The 13489-nt window shown below is 44.9% G+C and overlaps 1 long non-coding RNA gene across 1 annotated transcript; it reads left to right on the plus strand.

Moving 5' to 3' along the window:
• Nucleotides 1-11419: 11419 nt before the first annotated feature.
• Nucleotides 11420-13182, plus strand: LOC105473031 (uncharacterized). The gene is made up of 2 exons (XR_003016092.2): nt 11420-12732; nt 12819-13182. It is a non-coding gene; the product is annotated as an uncharacterized lncRNA (long non-coding RNA).
• Nucleotides 13183-13489: the final 307 nt, after the last annotated feature.

A 13489-nucleotide genomic window follows, 5' to 3' on the forward strand; every position in this document is an offset into this window, starting at 1 on the left:
AAATAAATAAATAAATAAATAAATAAAATTTAAATTTACCAATGGGGCTATTGTCCTTTGTGTGGCCTTCTCCAATCCCATTCTGTCCCTCCTGTCCAGTGGGGCCCAGTACTCTGAAGTGGGGGTCCTTCCATCCCAGGCATATTTTTACACTTTTACCCCCATGTACATAACCATAGACAATACGATTTTATAACTTGGGGTTTTTTCACTTAACATTGTATTCCTGATATTTTTTCATATCAATATACATACTTCTAATTCATTTGTGGTGATTACTATAGGTTTATCAGTCGTTTCTTTGTCCATTCTACTACTGAGGGAAGTTTTAGTTGTCTGTGATTTTTCACCGTTACAAACAAGACTGTGATCATGCTTATTTCCTGGAGCACAGGCCTGAGAGTATTTCCAAGAGACCTATCGGTCCCATTTGCTTTTCCGAAAAATCTGCTTAAGTGCAATAGCGACATAGGACTAGTTCGCAACTGGAAGCTGCTGAGAGATTCTTGCCTTCATAAAGGAAAAGGTAATGGTGGGGGTCTCTCTGGGTGAGTAGGCCTTACTAAATGCAACAGCTCTTCCAGAAATCCACCTCGCTCAGGAACAGCACGTACCTTCTATCCCTATCCTCCTCCACATAGAGTAAGTAGCACCAGGGCACACAAGCTCCCATCCTCGTGGTACCTCTGCAGGTGCCTTACAAAATCTGGGACAGGCCAATGGAGACTAGAAATGAGTGCACTGGGAAACGAGGTTTAAAGGTGAACGTGACAACTTTGGTGGGCTGATTAATGAACCCCAAAAGATGTCCACACCCTAATCCTTGACACCTGTGAATATGTTTCCTCACACGGCAGAAGGGACTTTGCAGGTACAATCAAGTCAAGGACTTAGAGATGAGGCGATTATCCTGCATTATGGGGGAGGGGGCAGTCCAATGTAATCTTAAGGTTCTTTATAAGAGGGAATCAGGGAGTCAGGTCAGAGAGAGACTGCAAGATACTGTGCTGCTGCCTTCACAGATGGAGGAAGGCACCACAAGCCAAGGAATGCAGACGCCTCTAGAAGCTGGAAAGAGCAGAGAAAGGGTCTGGGTACAGTGGCTCACACCTGTAATCCCAGCACTTTGGGAAGCCGAGGCAGGAGGATCACTTGAGCCCAGGAGTTCAAGACAAGCCTGGGCAACACAGCGAGAGCCTGTCTCAAAAAAAAAAAAAAAAAAAGGTGGAAAGAGTGTCCAGGAGGAACAGAGCCTTCCCAGCTCCTTGATGTGAGCCCGGTGAGACCCATTTTTGACTTCTGATCTCTAGAACTGTGAGGTAATAAATGTGCACTGTTTTGAGGCACTGGTGTGTGGTGATTTTTTACAGCAGTAGTAGACACTACAACAGTGAAGGTGGGTGAGAATCCACCTCGTGGGTCATCACAGAAGAGGAGGCAGCATTCCTCACCAATCCTGCACACGGAGCTGGCTAATGTGAAGCAAAAGGCCGAGGAAACACAGACAGGCCTGAGGAGGACTGCCCTTCCGAACTGAAGCTGTCAGCATGGCGAGTGCCCAGGCATGCCTCTCTTTGGGGTTCAGCAACCCATTCCTGCAAGTGGTGACCGCTGACTTTAGGATATGTGGGTATAGCTTGTGGAAGTAAGTCAACGTGTTGTTCGTGTTACATTTCTCTTCTAGGACTTGGAGGAAATTGAAATTCTCTCTGGCATCACGTGGCTCCGTAGATAACGCCTAACTTAATTTGGTCACACTTGTTTCCTTATCTTGGAACCTAAGGCACTGTTCTCTGTCTCCCTGTTCTGCCTCTGAGGATGGCTCCCTAACCGCTACCCTGGTGGGATCCTGCACTCCAGCCCAAGTGGGTCCGTCCAGACCTTGCTGTGGGCTGGCCTGTCTGCCTGGTTGGACCCCTGCCCACACCGTCTCACTCAAATTGGACCTCTGATGTTGACCCTGGCCTGTTCCATGAACGTGTCTATGCTTTATGATAAATTTGGATCTTGCCACCCCACTCCCTGACCTTATTTTGGTTGTCTGCCAGCTTGGCCTGACCTGTCAGACCTAGACCTTGACCTGGTTGTCTTTTTTTAACTGTGGGACTTGTTTTACAAAGCAGCTTTCCTAGCTAGTTCCTCTGCCTGCTTAATTAAGCATTTGCACATTAAAATCTTTCTCTTCTGCCACCCGAATAGAAGAGTAGCCACGATGAATCAACAGCCTACTGCAATGCCAGGAACCGTGCTGGCAGCTCCACACAAATATCCCATTGGTTTCTAAAATCCCCAGGTGTGTCACAGTTCAGAATATCAGTGTCCCTGGCCACCTCTTCTGGAAAACATAGCTTCTTTCTTTCAAAGAAGTGCTCCCTATCACCCCGTTATGACCATGCTGATATAATGGAAGTGGCCATCATAATTCACCGCTCTCCTGGCCACAATAGTGGTATGTGAGCTAAGCTGATGAGAACGCTCCACCCGCCCCTCCACCCTAGTGACTGGCCCAAGATTGGGCATGTGACCTCAAGTCAGGAGCTAATCATAGCTCTTCTCCAGAATGTTTGTTTTGAGATGGAGTCTCGCTCCGTCACCCAGCCTGGAGGAGCACAGTGGCCCGATCTCAGCTCACTGCAACCTCCGCCTCCAGGATCTAGCAACTCTCCCACCTCAGCCTCCTGAGTAGCCAAGACTACAGGTGCATGCCACCATGCCCAGCTAATTTTTTTTTGTTTTTTTTGTTTGTTTGTTTTGTTTTGTTTTGTTTTTAGTGGAGGCTGGTCTCTAACTCCTGACCTCAAAAGATCCACCTACTTTGGCCTCCCAAAGTGCTGGGATTACAGGCATGAGCCACTGCTCCCGGCCCAGAATGTTTTTAATAGGAATTGGAAGAGGAGCCCTTTCCCAGGAAGGAGGTAGGGGGGCCAGCTGAGAGGTGGGAGCCAGGTCTCTGTCTCATGGGGAAAGTTGGTTGAAGAGAATTAAATAGACCCAAGGACGCAAGAGTCATGCAGGAAAAATAAACTTTGACAGCATTTAAGTCCCTGGAGAAGCACAAAGTCAGTGGTTCCAAGTGTGGGCTCAGAGTCAGACTGCCTAGGTAACCTTATGAAACTGAACCTCTTTGAACCTGAGTTTCCTCTTCTGTAAAAGATAATAATAGTACTTAACTCATGGAGCTGTTGTGAGGACTGAATGAATTAATGCATGAGAAGCATGCTGAACAGTGCCTGGCACATGGTTGTCTCACAATAAATATTAACTATTATCAGCTGCTCCAGTTGTCCAGGAGGCTCTCTCTACCCTCGTCCTGCCTTTGATTTGGTGACTGGAGCAAATGGTTTTCTCTTTTTGCCTAAGCTGGTGTTTGGTCTCATTACTTGCAACCTAAGTCCGGAGGAATGTAGGATTCCCCTAAATTCATCAATTTCATGAGTGGCTCTATGAAAAAAAAAAAAATGTCCACAGGTAAGTTTGGGAAACTCTTGGATATTCATTGCATTTTAATTTATATGTTGTTTCTTCTTTGAGAGTCACATTGTATTTTAATATCTTAAAGCCTCCGAGTGACCCTATGGTTAAAAACCCAGTTGAACTTCATTTATTTAACTGTGATTTCCTTTTTTCTTGTGATCTTTTTTTTCCTATTCTGCAAAACTAACATTTTACAGAACACGCTTTGGTGTGTTGAACAGAAAATCCAGATAAGAAAACTGAAGAATCTGCTGAGCCTCAAGCTGAACCCAGAGCTGTTTAATCTAAAATGGAGGCTCTTTGACAGTTCTGCACACATGTACGTGTACACACCACAATGACCATTAATCGTTGGAAGGGCAAGTGCTAGACACACTGATTTGGAGTTGGCTTTTCCACCGCAAGTGCTTTTTCCCCAGAGAGCACAGTTTTAAGTACTTGCCTTTGCAGATTCACATATAGTGTGCAAAATTAAGTAGCAGAATTAAGGTTTTTTAAGAACAATTTGTCCCTGGTGGTCTAGTGGTTAGGAAAAATAAACATTTAAATATAAAAAGAAAGAATTTTGCAGAAAAATTATCAGACATGCAGTGGCCTCTTTGGTGAAAAATGACAAGAAAGATAGCTTTTCTTTTCTGGCAGGAAGAGCCCATTGTGGAAGAAACGCTAGCTTGGGAGATGTTTTCATTCTAATTCACACTGTCAGACACCTTTGTCTTCATTTGTAAGATGGCCAAAGTATTGCACAAGTCACTCACATGTCCCTCTGAGCCAAATTCTAACTTCTGATTATCCAAAGCTATGGGCCTTGAACTGTAGGTCAAATATGGGCGAGGGATATCATTATTACTACTATTGTTATTATCGTTGTTGATTGATTGATATTGATTGTTGGGACCTTAGAATTGTCAGAGGGGACTTTTAGACCAAGGGAAAAACCTAGTTCCCTCTGGCAGCCTTACAAGGTAAATTAGACTGAGTTGTATAACAGTTTTAGGTATCTGATATGGGACTTGCCAAATTTCATGGCTTCAGACACACGGAATGCACATCTCTGTTCCAGGGAGGCTAAATATTTCTCCAAATCAGTAGATAAAACAAACTCCCTGACCTCAACTTACTTCCTGGCGCCTGGAGTCCTGAGTAGCTGATGAAGAGTGTCTGTCTGCTATCAAGTGACAGAACACATGCAGACTGGCTCCTACACCCAGGACCATGTGGTACCTGATCCTGTCTCCATCTTCCGAGTTAAGATTTTGGCCACAACCTGAAGATCTAAGTCCAGAGGGCAGTGGGCCAGGGTTAGATACCATGAAATGCCATTGAATCAGCCTTGAAGGGCAACTGTGGCTTCTTAGTGCATGAGGCAATGTGCTGCAGCCAGAGGCCGGTGAAAGCAATGATCACAGACCCGGGGCAAATCACATCGCTAACGTCATCTCTGAAATGGAGAGGTGGCTACATCACTGACTTAAGTAAATACTATGCACAGACTTGAGACCTTACACAGCCGACCAAGCAGGGAGCTAATCCATCAAAGGGAACCTGAAGCTTCTGACCTATGAGCTTGTTGAGTGGACACCTTCACTATTAGACAGTGGCATCTACTGACTGTTACACACTGCCACCTTGCAGATCAAATAAGAATTAGCTAAGGCTAAGGACTCAAAGAATTGTTAAATGGGAGATGGGAGGATTCCCACGGATAGTTTAGTAAGACCTGGAATAAATTAATAGCAGAAGAGAGATCGCTGAGATGGGAATGTGTTTTAGAGTGTTATACACACTTAATAAAAATTAATTTCATAACATCACAAAGTCCTCTGAGTCTTTCCAGGAGAGGTACTGCAGATTCATTAGGCATCGTGTTAGAACTTTTCTGTAATCATCAGGCCATTCTGATGCATTCACCTTGAGGTTTTCCCTTTCCAGGCAATCCCATCTGCCTTTTAGACTCATGTGCTTGCACTGATGTAAACACGCATGCTTTTCTCCCCTTTCTCTCCTCTCCTTGCCTCATCCCCCTGCAAATAAGCCACGTTTAATCAAGAAGTACGGGTTTCCATTTCTTCTTTTTATTGAGTCATCTAAATAACTTGTTTTCTGGCTATTTCCTGCAGAAGCCAGGAATCCACACAGCCCTATTTTCCCCTTCACGTACCATTTCATATAGCTGTAAACCACCCAGCAGCTCAGGTCCTGCAAGACACACAACCCCAATTCATTCCTAACTGCACAGCCGCCTTTCTCCCTACCAAAGCCACTAAGCTAAACCACCTGCTGTGGGCTCCTTCAAGGAACTGTTCATCCCAGCAGAGGTCCTTTCCATAAACCCTCCGAAACCAGGAGAGCATCGCCTGCCTCTCCTCTATCCCTCAGGACCTCTCTGGTGCACTATGCTCACAGGTGGACCTTGACAAATGCTTACTGTGTGAAAGAATGATGCAGGCGCTTGTTTTAATTCCAGGACATCAGTGAATTGAGGAGATTTTGCTCACAGCTATCATCAGGCTCAAATACACCAAACTGGAACCATGCAAATTAAACACTCAAAGAAAAACTGAGTCTGTCTTCCTGGCTTGTCCTGTCATCATTGTTCTCATGCTGTATATGAAAAGACGTATCATATATCTCCAAGATTAACGTCCGCTCCCTGTAAAACAATGTTATCTGTTCGATCAGGCTTTTCTCCAGCTGTCTTCCTGGTCTATCCTTTCGTATCCTATCCCCTCCCCGTTCGCTGCCTTTCCCGTACCTTCCCATCGCCTCGGCCTTGCCCAGGGTCTCCTCTATCGTGTTTCTGTAGTTTTCTCTTTCTGAGAGTGGATCAAGGGAATGTCCAAAGCGGATCCTGAGCACTGAGAGTCAGGAACTGGACTGGAAACCAGCATTGTCTCCCCAGACCTCAGACTGAGGACCTGCTATAAAGAGTGACAGCAGGAGGCTGAGAATTATAGCTTCAGTGGCTTTAGAAAAATTAATGAGATCTTGTTTTTTTTGGCCAAGTTTCTCTTTCATTAACTAAAACATTTTCTATCGATTTTTATTTGGTAGATAAAAATGCAAGTATGAAAACATAATTTTTAAAAATGCCACAAAGATTGAAAGTTCATAATGTCTAAATGTAAATATTTTTAGATCTTTCGTTATTGCTTGCAACTATGGGTGAGCCTATAGGGGTTTTAGGATAGATTTTCATGTTGTCTAATGTTGTTTAGTACTTAGGAAAAATAGGTTATCCAAGCAAGTTCTGATGTTTTTCAGTGTCATCCCTTTTGATGTCATTATTGGAGGCACTGAATGTCTGTGAAGTGGGAAGAATGATGCAAGAGGGAATAGGCTGATGTTGAAAGGAAAGATCACCTAGGGCCCGGATAAAAAGGTGACATGTGAACTACATATTCCACAAACAGGGCCTAACACGCTTAATCTCAAACGCTGGAAAAACACACGTGACTCACTCCTTAGCCACATCCATGGTACAAGGTAGTGATGACTCCTGGGAAGGGGCTGTCCTGTTACTAAATGTCTAGGGACATTCTTTCTGGCTGCAGTTCTGCCTCCATGGCCAACTATGGGCTCCTCTGAGAGGGGTGGGTGGTCACAGCTGGTGTAACACGCTAGAGGGAGAATGGGAACTAGGGAGAGGGAGCTCTGGCATTCTCTTGGGCTAGAACTTGGCAGGTTCAGGTATCTTCAACATCACAGGAACTGGGGAGTGAGGAAGCGCTCGCCAGCGAACCAGAAACAGGGAAGATTTGTCCAAAGGCTACTGTGCTCCCTGGTGCCATCAGTAAGTCTCTGCCTTTGGTCATTCCATAGCTTCGAGGAAAGCCTCCCCTGAATAACCGAGCCTTGGCTGGACTGGGCTCTAGGGCATGAGTGAAAGACCCATGCTTCTCTGTTTAAGCCAGCTTTATTCAAAAGGAAATGATAGCCCCACTCCCATCCCTACTCCACCCAGGGTGGAGGCAGTGGCAGGACTACACATGAGATCCTCCCCAGGACAGCGAGCCTTGGGGGACCAACACCAGGGCTATGAGAGTCAGCTGCTCCTCCCGCCAGGGCATTGTCTTACTAACATGAACTTTGAAGGACCTGGTTATTATTTTTTATAACATTGGGGGTGGGAGATAATTACTTACAGACACTACTGTTTCCTAAATGAAATCTAGTAAGTAATATGTAAATAAAAGAAGGCAATTCCCCAGCCCCTGGCGTAATCTTGCCCTGTGCTGAGGTGCCCATTAAAACTTAAAATATCCATGGACTGATGGAAGTTCTCCCAAAGACTGACCACCCAGGGGAAAAAGGCATCTCAACAAACTCAGTGATGGTTTGAACAAAATAGAGCACGTGCTCCAAGGTTCCAAGAGGGAAGAGACCCCACGATGGAAAGATGGCAGTATGCTTGTGGTTTAACAGCATTTCCTTTCCCAGAAAACATCAGCATTCTGAAAGAGAATTTAATTCTTGTATCTGTAAACACCTCAGTGGTATCTTACAGTATTACTCAATCAGCTACATATTCCATTTTTCATCCTATGACTTATTTTTTATGTTTTGTTTTTGTTTTTATTTTTGTTTTGAGATGGAGTCTCGCTCCATCACCCAGGCTGGAGTGCAATGGTGCTATCTCTGCTCACTGCAACCTCCACCTCCCAGGTTCAAGCGATTCTCCTGCCTCAGCCTCCTGAGCAGCTGGGACTACAGTGCCACCATGCCCGGCTAATGTTGGTCAGGCTGATCTCAAACTCCTGACCTCAGGTGCTGCAATGACTTTTAAATGCTTAGTATGTTGCATGGAACACACTAGGCCCTCAGTCGTCGTCAGATTGAATCAAACTTTAAAAGAAAATATCAACAATGGTATTTCTGAATTTCAAACTTGCTGAGGGCAAGAATGAGAATGTTGAACTTATCCCCATATGCCAACCCAAGAGAATTGAATAGAGAGTATGCAATAGCCACTCAAGAAATGTTGAAATTAATTTCATGCAACGAAATTTAACAAAACAAAAACCCTGCCCTTTTAAACATCTGGTGGAAACCGCAAGTTTCTTTCTCATTTGGATGTAGTTTGCCCATGCTTGCCTCAGTTTGACTCCGGTTTCTCAAGCTGTTGTTTTTTTTTTCTTTATTTTTTATACAACATTCCTGACATTGTGTCAAAAATACATTACCAAATAGCAGCCTTAAGACAATCAGTAGAACATCTGAATCATAAGTAAGATATAATTCTGGAATTCGAGATGCAAATAGGCCACGTTTTCTTGAAGTATCTGAACCAAAAACACAGAGTAAGTATAATAAAACAACACAAGGCCAGGTGCGGTGGTTCACACCTGTAATCCCAGCACTTTGGGAGGCTGAGGCGGACAGATCACCTGAGGCTAGGTGAGGAGTCTGAGGCCAGCCTGGCCAACATGGTGAAACTCCATCTCTACTAAAAATACAAAAATTAGCCAGGCATGGTGGCAGGCGCCCCTAATCCCAGCTACTCTGGAGGCTGAGGCAGGAGAATTGCTTGAACTCGGGAAGCAGAGGTTGCAGTGAGCCAAGATTGCGCCATTGCACCCCAGCCTGAATGACAGAGTGGGACCCAATCTCAAAATAATAATAGTAATAACAATACTAAAAACACAGGAGATTACAGAGACTGGAACTATAAGATATGGTGAATGTTTGCAGTGTTGAATTAATAGAACAGATACTTTCTGTACAATGATCTTTACTTCTGATAAGTTGAAAACTGTTTCTAGCCTTTATAGGTCAGAACAATGGATTGGATATGTAATAACTTTTATCACCTAACAAAAGGATAGTTATTCATTAAGATAATCAACATCTCTGTAACTAACTAAATCATTTTCCCCTCAACCATTCCTTTTATTGAAATGTTTGTGTTTTTATTTCAAGATGTATTCGTATGCTATGATTTTGGGGTCTTACAATGAAAATTTCGGGAGCAACTAACAACTGTCTGTGCACTGGAGCACGGAAACAGTTTTCCTCTTCCTTACCTGTGGAAGAATAACAGCACAACCATGAAATGATGACACACTGAAATGTTAAGACAGCTGGGGAAATCTCTGTACCTAATTCGGGCTCCTTCATATTTGGGGGCCTATCCCTACCACTGCTCTCTATCCAGCCTGTGTGCAGTTTGAAAACTTCTTGACTTTGACTCCTAAAAGAAACAACAAAAAGGATTTTTGGTTTGTTTGTTTGTTTGACCCCTACCACAATCTACTTGGTCTGCCCATTTCTGGAAGAAACTCAAACCCAGGTTCTATCTTCCTACAGCCAATATTCCTACAATCCCCTCATCTCCATGGAAGCTGATGCCACAGATGCTGTTTTAGGTGCAATGGTTTGGTCCATCTGCAGAATTTGAACTTCAGTGGCTATATCAGGTCTCCAATGTGGTTAGGTTTTCAGTTTTTTGGTTATTATTAGCCTATAAAATGCCAACAGTTTAAAAATTCATTATCAATGTCAAAAGAAAAAAAGAAAAGATCTGGCATCCCTGGGCATGCATTTCCGAACGGCCGAGCAGTAGCTGCCCCCCTTAAACCAGGCATGGCCTCTTCAATTTGAGCCAGTCCCTGCCACTCCTACAGCTCCCCGGCCACCACATTCCTTTTCTTTCCCTGTCTGCTTCCTGGAGGCTGATGAGCCCAAGACCTCTTATCTGCACTAATGTTACCGGTGCAGGGTGTCTGGGTTCTTGGTGTCTTGAACAAAGAATTGGACAAGATGCACAAACAAAGCAAGGAAAGGATGAAGCAACAAAAGCAGAGATTTACTGAATGAAAGTACGCTCCACAGAGTGCGAGTGGCCCAAGCATAGGGGCTCAAGAGCCCCATTACAGAATTTTCTGGGGTTTAAATACCCTCTAGAGGTTTCCACTGGTTACTTGGTGTATGCCCTATGTAAATGAAGAGGATGAAATAAAGTTACAAGTCATTTACTCAGTGTATGCCCTATGCAAATGGAGAGGATATTTCCTGTCATAGCTGAAGTGTTTCCATTTGATTTAGTTCTAGGAAGTCAGCGTGAATCGGCCTTATGTTCCCTGCCTCCAGACCCCCTTCTCCTGCCTCACATAGACCTTGATTAGTAGATCAAGTGAGCACAGCAATGTCCACCCCACATTTACACAGTTGCTGTCTGGACCTGCCGTGTCCGGTAGGGTAGCCACTAACCATACATGGCCACCGAGTGTGTGAAATGTGGCTCTTGTGACCACAAAATAGAATTTTTAATTTAAACATAAAACGATCACATAAAGTTCTATTGGACGGTTCTGGTCTAGACCATGAGAGATTATAAGATTGAAAGATTTTGTTAACCACATGCAAATGCTGGTCTGTTATTGTTTTCCTTGGGATCAGAATAGGCACCTTCATTTTAGATGCTCTTTGGGGAGCCCCTGCATACCACCAGTACTCCGCATCTTACCGACCAGAGAAGCTGGTGGGGCCAAACAACTCGAAACTCCCCAAACTCCCTTCCTCTCGTCTACTCCCAATGCCCAGGGCACGGAAAACCACTAGAAGTCATTTACATACTGAAATTTAAGAGGACCCAAAGTAACTGATCTTCAGAGCCTTCCTTCTCTACTTGCCGTCTTGCTTTCCAATCACTTGAGATCATGGAGGACAGCTGTGGAAAGCATAGAGGGCTCCTGGGAGACGTCTAATACATGGGCCCTTTCTCACCTGTTGGGCTCAACTGCCGATATGTACTCTATGGACTGGCCTAGCAAACAGAGCAAACCCCTGAGAGAAAGAGACGAAAGGAATTTCTAAGAAGAGGGTATGAGTTGATCTTGGGGCTTTTCCTGAGAGAATCGGGGCCCAATTAGGATGCCAGTGGAAGGCAGGGACCCTCAGGGAGCAGAGGCAAAAGAGGGAACAGCCCCAAAGGCACAGCAGAGTGCTTAGGGAGGAGCAGAGATCAAAGGCAGACTCAAAGGCTTCCCAACGCCGCGTGAGAAGGGGCTGTGGTCTCCCGCAGCTGTGTGGTGCTTGTGCTTCCATTAAAATGCTTGGAACAGAAGCTCTTTCCCTACTGTCCCCTTCTGCTCCCAAAATACAACCAAAACCTCTCCTCTCAACTTCTTCTGGGTGATTTATAAAACAAATTACAACCAGTGAGGACTTGGAGGATGAGTTCCTAAGCACTGGTGAATATGGAAATACGGCTGGTTATCCCACGTATTGAATTTGTTTGATTAGCCACTTGTCTTACTATGTTGTCATAGGCCCACTGACAAGGAGAAAAGCAAGAATAATTCCTTCCATAGCATCTTCTATATATGCTCAGACATGATAAAACGTTCACTTCACCTATTCCCTTGATAATACTGTTACTAATATCATCCCTTTTCTACAGATGAGAAAATTGAAGCTCAGAGAAGCTAAGCAATTTGACAATGGCCCCACTGCCAACACGTGGCAGAGCCAAGACTCAAACCCAAACTCAAATCCTATGCTTATGTCACGGTCAGGACGTTATAAGAAGACAACACTGTACAAGTAAACAAAGCTATCTATCTTCTTGTGAAAAATGGAGTCATTTCTGAAAGCAAATGCCAGGAGTACACAGTGAAGGCATCTGGATGAATTCTAAGGCATTCGGAAACACGCTAGTGTCTGGAAAGGCAGGTGGGGTCTCCGCAATGCCCTGGTGTGGACTCGGCGTCTGTACTAGCCAGTGTGCGCTGCTACTGCACCTGAAGTGCCTGAGAGCTGTCTCCCCATTCCTGACCTCAGGGGGTCCCTGCAACTGTGAAGCAAAAGCACGTGCAGCTTCCTGAATTTCATTCCCAGAGGTTTTCATCTTTCCCTTAAAACATTCCAGAATTCAGATTGATTGAGTTCATCAATGCAGAGAAATGTTCTTTAATACTTGGCCCTCCTCACGGTGCACATCCCCGCACCCTAAGGGGAGCTTTCCCTGTGGACATGCTTGGAAGTATACCATGGATTACAGTTGATTTTGCTAGAATTCCCATGAAATTTCCTGACTCTAGGACTTGCGAAACATTGGAAATTGAAGTTCTGTTGCCAGAGGAGTTTGTGGAATTTTGTTCTGTGGAAACAGAATTATGGAATTTTAAGGCTAGAAGAAATCTTCCAAGTCCACTCCTACCAAAGGCCGGGCTGAATGCAAACCCTCGCTGACAGATGCTGTGGCTGAAACATGCTTCTCCTTCCCAGCCTGTAGCTTTCACCCCCAGACAGACACGTGTAAGAAGAAAATTCATAAATATTTCCTTTACCCAATTCTCTTCTTCATCTTTTCAGTTTATTATTTCTTTTCCTTTTGGAAACAGCAACCATGCTCAGGTTTTCTATCTGGATTTCACCCCGTCCTTGCTAAATCAAAAAGCGTATATGAAAAAGTAACTACGATGGGACTGAGAAGAAGGGGAGCAGGTAGGCTGGTGAGGACTTGCTTCCTCAGTCGGCGCTGACTGCTGCCGGGAGGAGGTTCCCACCTCCTCAGAACCCCCAGGTCTGTTGCCCGCCCTGAGCCCAAGAGGAAACAGTGGCCTGAGTCTGCAGCACTGACCTCTCCCTTCGGATCGAGTGATCACGCTGTGCTGGCCTCAGCCAGAAGCTGCCTGGAGGGTGGAGCAAAGCAGATGTTGAAAGAGAGGTGGGTTTAAAATAAAATCGTTGCGCATGCCCTCCTTTCCTCGGACGCCTGTGTGGTTCAAATGCGCCTGAGACCTCCAAAAAGCAAGCACAAGACTTAGCTGCAAATCACTGTTTTTACCAAAAACTTATGAACAGTAGCAGGGAATTACTCTCGTCTTGGCTGTGCTGTGGGGAATTAAGGGACATAAGAAGGAGCACTGAAGCTGGGGTGGGGGGCAGGGGAATATGACTCCCCATAAGGCAGAGGAGACCATGACAGCTGTCATTAATAGGAGGGTGTAGGGAGAAATGCGCCGGCAATGGAGCAGCCTGCAGGGAGGCTTCCTCCTCGTGGCCTCCTGGA

The sequence above is a fragment of the Macaca nemestrina genome, chromosome 6 (genome assembly GCF_043159975.1).
Source record: "Macaca nemestrina isolate mMacNem1 chromosome 6, mMacNem.hap1, whole genome shotgun sequence".
In the NCBI taxonomy this organism is placed as follows: Eukaryota; Metazoa; Chordata; class Mammalia; order Primates; family Cercopithecidae; genus Macaca; species Macaca nemestrina.